Below are 8,182 nucleotides of genomic sequence, written 5' to 3'. Positions count from 1 at the left end.
CTACTTTGAGGAGGCAGCTCTTCCCCAGTTGTCTTTTGAGTGCCTTCCAACCTGGGGGGCTCATCTTCCGGCACTGTATCAGACAATGTTCTGCTGCTATTCATAAGGTTTTCAAAGGCTAATTCTTTTCAGAAGTAGACTGCCGGGTCCTTCTTCCTAGTCTGTCTTAGTATAGAAGCTCAGCTGAAACCTGTCTGCCATGGGTGACCCTCTTGGTATCTGAATACCAGTGGTATAGCTTCCAGCATCACAGCAACATGCAAGCCCCTACAGTACAACAAACTGACAGACACGTTGGGGGGTATACCTGTACGCCCTAGAAAACCCTTTGGGGCAGTTCTACTCCATCACAAGCTGTCACCATGAGTCAAAAATCGACTCAATGGCTCCTAACAACAACAACGGCAATGCCCAGGTGAATTAGAAGCGCAGAAAAGAAGGCTGTGTCATTATCTGACTATTCCACCAGAGGGCACAAGTTTGGAAGTTTTCTGATAACCTTTTCCTAGTTCCTCTGCAAAAATTTGCTGTAGCTGAGAGAACCGACTGTGTGTTGCATTCCCAGGAGTGGGTGTGGACTGGCCTTGTAGTCGGGAGACCTGAACTTGCCACTGACTTGCTGTGTGACATGTGCACCAGTGACTATCCTGTATGTGAGTTGTGCCCTTTCCTATTCAAATTAGGGTAGTGGTTTCCAGGTGGTTAGGAAGATCTCATGGGTTCAGGAGTGATATTTTTGACTCACCTCTGAAACCTTAGTGCTGAGTGTGGTACCTTCCACATAGTAGAAGCTCAGTCTATGTTTAGTTGAGGAGAAACAATGTCACAGCATAATCACCCTTTATCTAGTCACTTCCTTGGCAAAATCCCCCAGTGGCTTGGCTCCCAATGTCCTTAGGGTAAAGTGTGAATTTCCAAGTCTCACCATGGACTGCTTCTAGGATTAGCTCAAAATATGCCCAATGCTTTCATCCCTCAGCACAAACTTAACACACACACATCTTTAATATAGTCCTGAATAAAGAAATGTCTGGAGCAAGATGCTTTGCATCATACCCTGCATATGGTAAATACTCTATCAGCCGGAGTAGCTACTGCTGCTATTTTTGTTGTTACAACTACTAGTAGAGCTAGAAGGTGGCAGAGCCAAGATTGAACTCAGGTGTCTGATTGAGTCCAGTGCTCTTTCCTCACACAGCTTCTTTGCACATTGTTGGTATGCAGTTAATAATGTATGAATGGAATTTTGATTCCACCCTCCTTGGCATCTTTTGCAACCTCTTTTGGAGTGATATGACCCAGGGGATAATACAGGGGATTTTAATTACCATGGGATAGAATGATTTTCCCCCTAAGCAGACATATATGTATACAGCATCAGAAGTCTAGAGTTAGAAGCTACCTTTGACATCACCTCCTCCAAGCCAATGGATAAATAAGTTCTACAGAAGGAAGAAACGTGATCTACTTTTGAAAATTAGTCAATGACAGTACACACTACAGGGAAAGTCAGCACAACTGGACTAAACCAAAACTAAGAAGTTACCTGAATACAACCAAACACTTCAAGGGACAGAGTAGAAGGGGTGGGGGTCTGGGGACCATGGTTTCAGGGGACATCTAGGTCAATTGGCATAACAAAGTTTTTTAAGAAAATGTTCTGCATCCCAGTTTGGTGAGTGACATCTGGGGTCTTAAAAGCTAGTAAGCAGCCTTCTAAGATGCATCAATTATTCCCAACCCACCTGGAGTAAAGGAGAATGAAGAACATCATAGACACAAGGCAAGTATTAGCCCAAGAGATAGAAAAGGCCACATAAACCAGAGACTTCATCAGCCTGAGACCAGAAGAACTAGATGGTGTCCAGCTACCACAATGACCGCCCTGACAGGGAACACAACAGAGAGTCCCTGACAGAGCAGGAGAAAAGTGGGGTACATAACTCAAATTCTAGTAAAAAGATCAGACTTAATGGTTTGATTGAGACTGGAGGGACCCCAGAAGACATGGCCTGCGGACTCTCTGTTAGTCCAAAACTAAAACCATTCCCGAGGCCAGCTCTTCAGACAAAGATTAGACTGGATTATGGGACATAAAATGATACTCATGAAGAGTGTACTTCTTAGCTCAAATAGATACATGAGACTAAACGGGCAGCTCTTGTCCAGGGCGAGATGAGAAGGCAGAGGGAGTCAGGAGCTGGTTGAATGGACATGGGAAATCTGGAGTGGAAAGGAAGAGTGTGCTGTCACAGTATAGGGAGAACAACTAGGTCACATAACAATGTATGTATAAATTTTTGTATGAGAGACTAACTTGAATGGTAAACTTTCACTAAAAGCACAACCATAAAAAAAAGAATTAGTCCATGAAAACCTTATGGATAACAACAGAACATTGTCTGATATAATGTTGGAAGATGAGTGCCTCAGGTTGGAAGGCATTCAAAATACGACTGGGGAAGAGCTTCCTCCTCAAAGTAGAGTTGACCTTAATGACCTGGATGGAGTAAAGCCTTTGGGAAATTCATTTGCTAATGTGGCAGAACTCAAAATAAAAAGTAACAGCTTCAAACACCCGTTAGTAATTAGAACATGGAATGTAAGAAATATGAATCAAGGAAAATTAGAAGTTGTCAGAAATGAAATGGAACATTTGAAGATCAATACCCTGGGTGTTAGTGAGCCAAAATGGACTGGTATTGGCCATTTTGAGTCCAACAGTCATATGCTTTACTATACTGGGAATTACAAATTGAAGAGGAATGGCACCGCATTCATCATTAAAAAGAATATTTTCAAAATCTATTCTGAAATAACAGTGCTGTCAGTGATAGGTTAATATCTATATGCCTACAAAGAAGACCAATTAATGCCACCATTATTCAAATTTATGCACCAACCATGAGTGGCAACGATGAAGAAACTAAAGATTTTTACAGACTGCTGCAATCTGAAATTGATTGAACATGAAATAAATATGCATTGATAATTGTTGGTTATTGGAATATGAAAGTTGGAAATAAAGAAGGATCAGTAGTTGGAAAATATAGCCTTGGTGATAGAAACAACACTGGAAATCACATGATAGAATTCTGCAAGATCAACAACTTAGTCATCGTAAATACTTTTTTCAGCAACACAGTCGATGACTATACCTGTGGACCTTGCCTGTTGGATTACACAGGAATCAAATTGACTACATCTGTGGAAAGAGATGATGGAGAAGCTCAATATCATCAGTCAAGAAAAAGCCAGGGGCTGACTGTGGAACAGATCATTAATTGCTCATGTGCAAGTTCAAATTGAAGCTGAAGAAAATTAAAGCAAGTACACGAGAACCAAAGTACAACCGTAAATACATCACTCCAGAATTTAGAGACGATCTTAAGAATAAATTTGGCATAATGAACACTAATGACCAAAGACCAGAAGACTTGTGGGAAGACATTAAGGGCATCATACATGAAGAAAGAAAAAGGTCATTAAAAAGACATGAAAGAAGGAAAAAACCAAAATGGATGTTAGAAGAAACTGAAATTTGCTTTTAAATGCAGAGTAGCTAAAGCAAATGGGAGACATGATGAAGTAAAGAGATGAACAGAAGATTTCAAAGAGTGGCTCGAGAAGACAAAATATTGTAATGGAATATACAAAGATCTGGAGTTAGTAAACCAATAGGAAAAAAACATGATCAGCATTTCTCAAGCTGAAAGAACTAAAGAGAAAATTCAAGCCTTGAGTACTGAAGGATACTATGGGCAAAAAATTGAATGACACAGAAATAACAAGAATAGGCAAATGTATAGAGAACGTTTATTAGTGGTAACCAGGGGTAAGAGGGACAAGGAAAGGAGGAATCATTGTTTAGGAAGCAGTGAATTTCTGTTGATGGTGATGGGAAATTTGGCAATGATTATGGGTTATGGTTGCACAGAATGATGAATGTAATTGATATCACTAAGTCGTATACCTGAAAATTATTGAATTGGCAAATATTGTGTTATATTTCTACAAGAATAAAAAAATATTTAAAGAAGATGGAAGGAGTACAGAGAGTCACTGTAACAAAAAGAATTGTTCAGTGTTCAACCATTTCAGGAGGTAGCATATGATCAAGAACCACTGGTACTGAAGGAAGAAGTTCAAGCTGCACTGATGGCAGTGTAAAAAACAAAGCTCCAAGAATTGATGGAAAACCGATTGAGATGCCTCAACAAACAAATGCAATGCTGGAAGCGCTCACTCATCTACGTCAAGGAATTCAGAAGACAACTACCTAGCCAATTGACTGGAGATGCATATTTGTGCAGATTCCATAGAAAGGCAATCAAATGGAATGCTGAAATTACCGAGCAATATCATTAATATTACATGCTAGAAAAATTTTTCTGAAGATAATTAAAAAACAATTGCAGCCATACATAGAAAGGGAACTCCCAGAAGTTCAAGCCAGATTCAGAAGAGAATATGAAATGAGAGATATCATTGCTGATGTCAGATGGTTCTTGCACCAAAATCAGAGAATACCAGAAGGATGTTTACCTGTGTTTTATTGACTATGTGAAAGTATTAAACTGTGTAGATCATAATAAATTATGGATAACATTATGAAGAATGTAAATTACAGAACACTTAATTGTGCTTATGTGGAATCTGTATATGGCCACCGTCATTGGGGATTTCACAGATGACCACTCTACTCTGTTGCCTTCCACTCTTCCAGGCTCAGAGCATCTTACACCATATCTTTCTGGTCCCTCTCTAATAATTTAAAAATAACATGCATTGGTTTAAGAATAATAGTGTTAAGATGCCTTACAATTTACAAATAACTCTTTAGATGATACTGATATTAAGAGAGATCTAAAATGCAGACAGTTACATTTTGTGTTTGGAAATAATCCTCTGGCGTCCATGCATCGTGCAAATGCCTGGATTTCAGCTACTGACCTTGTAAAAGGCTCTGTAAACTACCACCTTTCCATGTAAATTACACATATTTCATGAAAAAAAAAATTTAGGCAAAGGAAGTACAAGTGTTCTCTTATCTCATATCTTATAAATTTTTTCTTAAAAGTGTCAAATTAAAAAAAACACAATTCAGGCCCAGATCACACTCGCTCTGATGGCCTGGCCGGGCCAATGGGCTGGCGGCGTCCACGTGACCCGCACCGGCAGGAGGGCATGAGGAGGCAGTCCGGGCAGGCACGCTGCTGGCCCATATCGCTACCGAGGCTGCCTCCGGAACTGGAAGTGAGCCGCACAGGTCAGCAGCTGGAGCAAAGCATGGCAGCTGCCAAGGTGGCTTTAACCAAAGAGCAGATCCAGCTGAGCTAAGAAGAATATTTTTGAAGTATGGAAGCACTGAAGAAAATGGTGAATTTTTCATGTTGCCCAATGACTTTGTCACTCAATATTTGAAACATTTTTGGAGAAAGCCAGCCTAATCCGAAGACTGTGGAACTTTTAAGTTGTGTGGTGGATCAGACGAAAGATGGATTAACAGCCCTTCAAGAATTTGTAGCATTTGAATCTGTCCTGTGTGCCCCTGATGCTTTGTTCATGGGGCCTTTCAGCTGTTTGACAAAGTTGGCAAAGGAGAAATCACTTTTGGGGATGTTAAGTGAGTTTTTGGACAGACCACAATTCATCACCATATTCCGTTTAACTGGGATTCAGAATTTGTGCAACTACGTTTTGGAAAAGAAAGAAAACAACACTTGACATAATGGAATTCACTCAATTTTTACTGGAAATACAGTCGGAGCATGCAGAGTAGGCATTTGTGCAATGGGACAATGCCAGGACTGGAAGAGTCACAACCACTGACTTCCAAGACATCATGGTCACCATCCTCCCCCATGTCTTGACACCTTTTGTGGAAGAATGTCTAGTAGCTGCTGCTGGAGGTACCATGTCCCATCAAGTTGTTGTTGTTAGGTGCCATCGAGTCAGTTCCGACTCATAGCGACCCTGTGAACAACAGAACGAAACACTGCCCGTTCCTGCACCATCCTCACAATTGTTGTTATGCTTGAGCCCATTGTTGCAGCCACTGTGTCAATCCAACTTGTTGAGGGTCTTCCTCTTTTTCGCTGACACTGTACTTTACCAAGTGTGATGTCCTTCTCCAGGGACTGATCTCTCCTGACAACATGTCCAAACTATGTAAGACGTAGTCTCGCCATCCTTGCTTCTAAGGAGCATTCTGGTTGTACTTCTTCCAAGACAGATTTGTTCGTTCTTTTGGCAGTCCATGGTATAGTCAATAGTCTTTGCCAACACCACGGTTCAAAGGGGTCAATTCTTCACTGTTCTTATTAATTGTCCAGCTTTCACATGCATATGAGACAGTTGAAAACACCATGCCTTGGGTCAGGCACACCTTAGTCCTCAAGGTACTATCTTTGCTTTTCAGCACTTTAAAGAGTTCTTTTGCAGCAGATTTGCCCAATGCAATGTGTCTTTTGTCTTCTTGACTGCTACTTCCATGGGTGTTGATTGTGGATCCAAGTAAAATGAAATCCTTGATAATTTCCATCTTTTCTCCATTTATCATGATGTTGTTTATTGTTCCAGTTGTAAGAATTTTTGTTTTCTTTATGTTGAAGTTAGTTTCTCCTATTTTAATGGATTTAATTCGCTCCTTAACAATATGGAACTCATTAGAAAGATCTACAGTACTCTGGCTGGCAACAGAAAAGATGTAGAAGTGACAAAGGAGGAGTTTGTTCTGGCAGCTCAGAAATTCGGTCAGGTTACACCCATGGAAGTTGACATCTTGTTTCAGTTAGCAGATTTATACGAGCCATGGGGAGGAATGACCTTAGCAGACATTGAACGAATTGCACCTCTGAAAGAGAGAACTCTGCCCTTCAACTTGGCCGAGGCCCAGAGGCAGAAAGACTCAGGGGACACAGCTCAGCCAATTCTCCTGCAGGTTGCAGAGTCAGCTTACAGGTTTGGCCTGGTTCTATTGCTGGAGCTGTTGGAGCCACTGCCGTGTGTCCGATCGATCTTACAAAAACTTGAATGCAAAACCAACGATCCACTGGCTCTTTTATGGAAGAACTTATGTATAAAAACAGCTTTGACTGTTTTAAGAAAGTTCTATGCTACGAAGGCTTCTTTGGACTGTATAGAGAGGTCTGTTGCCACAGATATTTGGAGTTGCTCCAGAGAAGGCCATAAAACTTACAGTGAATGATTTTGTCAGGGATAAATTTATGTGCAGAGATGGTTTGGTCCCATTTGCGGCATAAATTCTTGCTGGACGCTGTGCAGGAGGCTCCCAGGTGATTTTTTCCAATCCTTTAGAAATTGCCAAGATTCATTTGCAAGTGGATGGAGAAATCACCATCGGTCCTTGAGTCAGTGCTCTGTCGGTCCTGCTGGACCTGGGGTTCTTTGGGACCTACAACGGTGCCAAAGCATGCTTTCTGCAGGACATTCCTTTCTGGGCCATCTAACTTCCCGTGCTATGCTTATGTGAAGGCTTCCTTTGCAAATGAAGATGGGCAGATTAGCCCAGGAAGCCTGCTCTTAGCTGGCACTATAGCTGGTATGCCTGTGGCATCTTTAGTAATCCTTGCTGATGTTATCAAGACAAGATTACAGGTGCCTGCCCGGGCTGGCCAAACCACTTACAGCAGAGTTGTAGACTGCTTTAGAAAGATACTGCAGAAAGAAGGCCCAAAAGCTTTGTGGAAAGGAGCCAGTACTCGAGTATTTCGATCCTCACCCCAGTTTGGTGTAACTTTGCTGATTTATGAATTGTTACGGTGATGGTTCTACACTGATTTTGGAGGAGTAAAACCCATGGGATCGGAACCAGCTCCTACATCCAGGATCACACTGCCTTCTCCCAATCCTGATCACGTTGGGGGCTACAGATTGGTGGTTGCAACTTTTGCAGGGGTTGAAAACAAATTTGGACTTTACCTACCTCTCTTTAAGTCATGAGCATCTACCTAAAACGTTCCAGCAGAGGCCCATAGGAGAACCAGCGGCAGGATATTGCCATAGCATTGTTGTTACAACAGTGATGAACACCTCACCTTGGATTTAAGCAACATCTCATCCCTTTCGCTTTCATCTCTTGTTTAAATTCTAGTTGAGGTTTTTTATAAAGTGAAATGATTAATTTTCTGTGTTTTCTTTATCAGATCATTAATAATTA

At 41.3% G+C, this 8,182-nt stretch overlaps 1 pseudogene; it reads left to right on the top strand.

Moving 5' to 3' along the window:
• Positions 1–5,289: 5,289 nt before the first annotated feature.
• LOC101352865 (calcium-binding mitochondrial carrier protein Aralar2-like) lies at positions 5,290–7,965 on the top strand (annotated as a pseudogene).
• Positions 7,966–8,182: the final 217 nt, after the last annotated feature.

This window comes from Trichechus manatus, unplaced genomic scaffold (genome assembly GCF_000243295.1).
Source record: "Trichechus manatus latirostris isolate Lorelei unplaced genomic scaffold, TriManLat1.0 scaffold00480, whole genome shotgun sequence".
NCBI lineage: Eukaryota > Metazoa > Chordata > Mammalia > Sirenia > Trichechidae > Trichechus > Trichechus manatus.
This window is presented reverse-complemented; position numbering and strand designations above follow the sequence as displayed.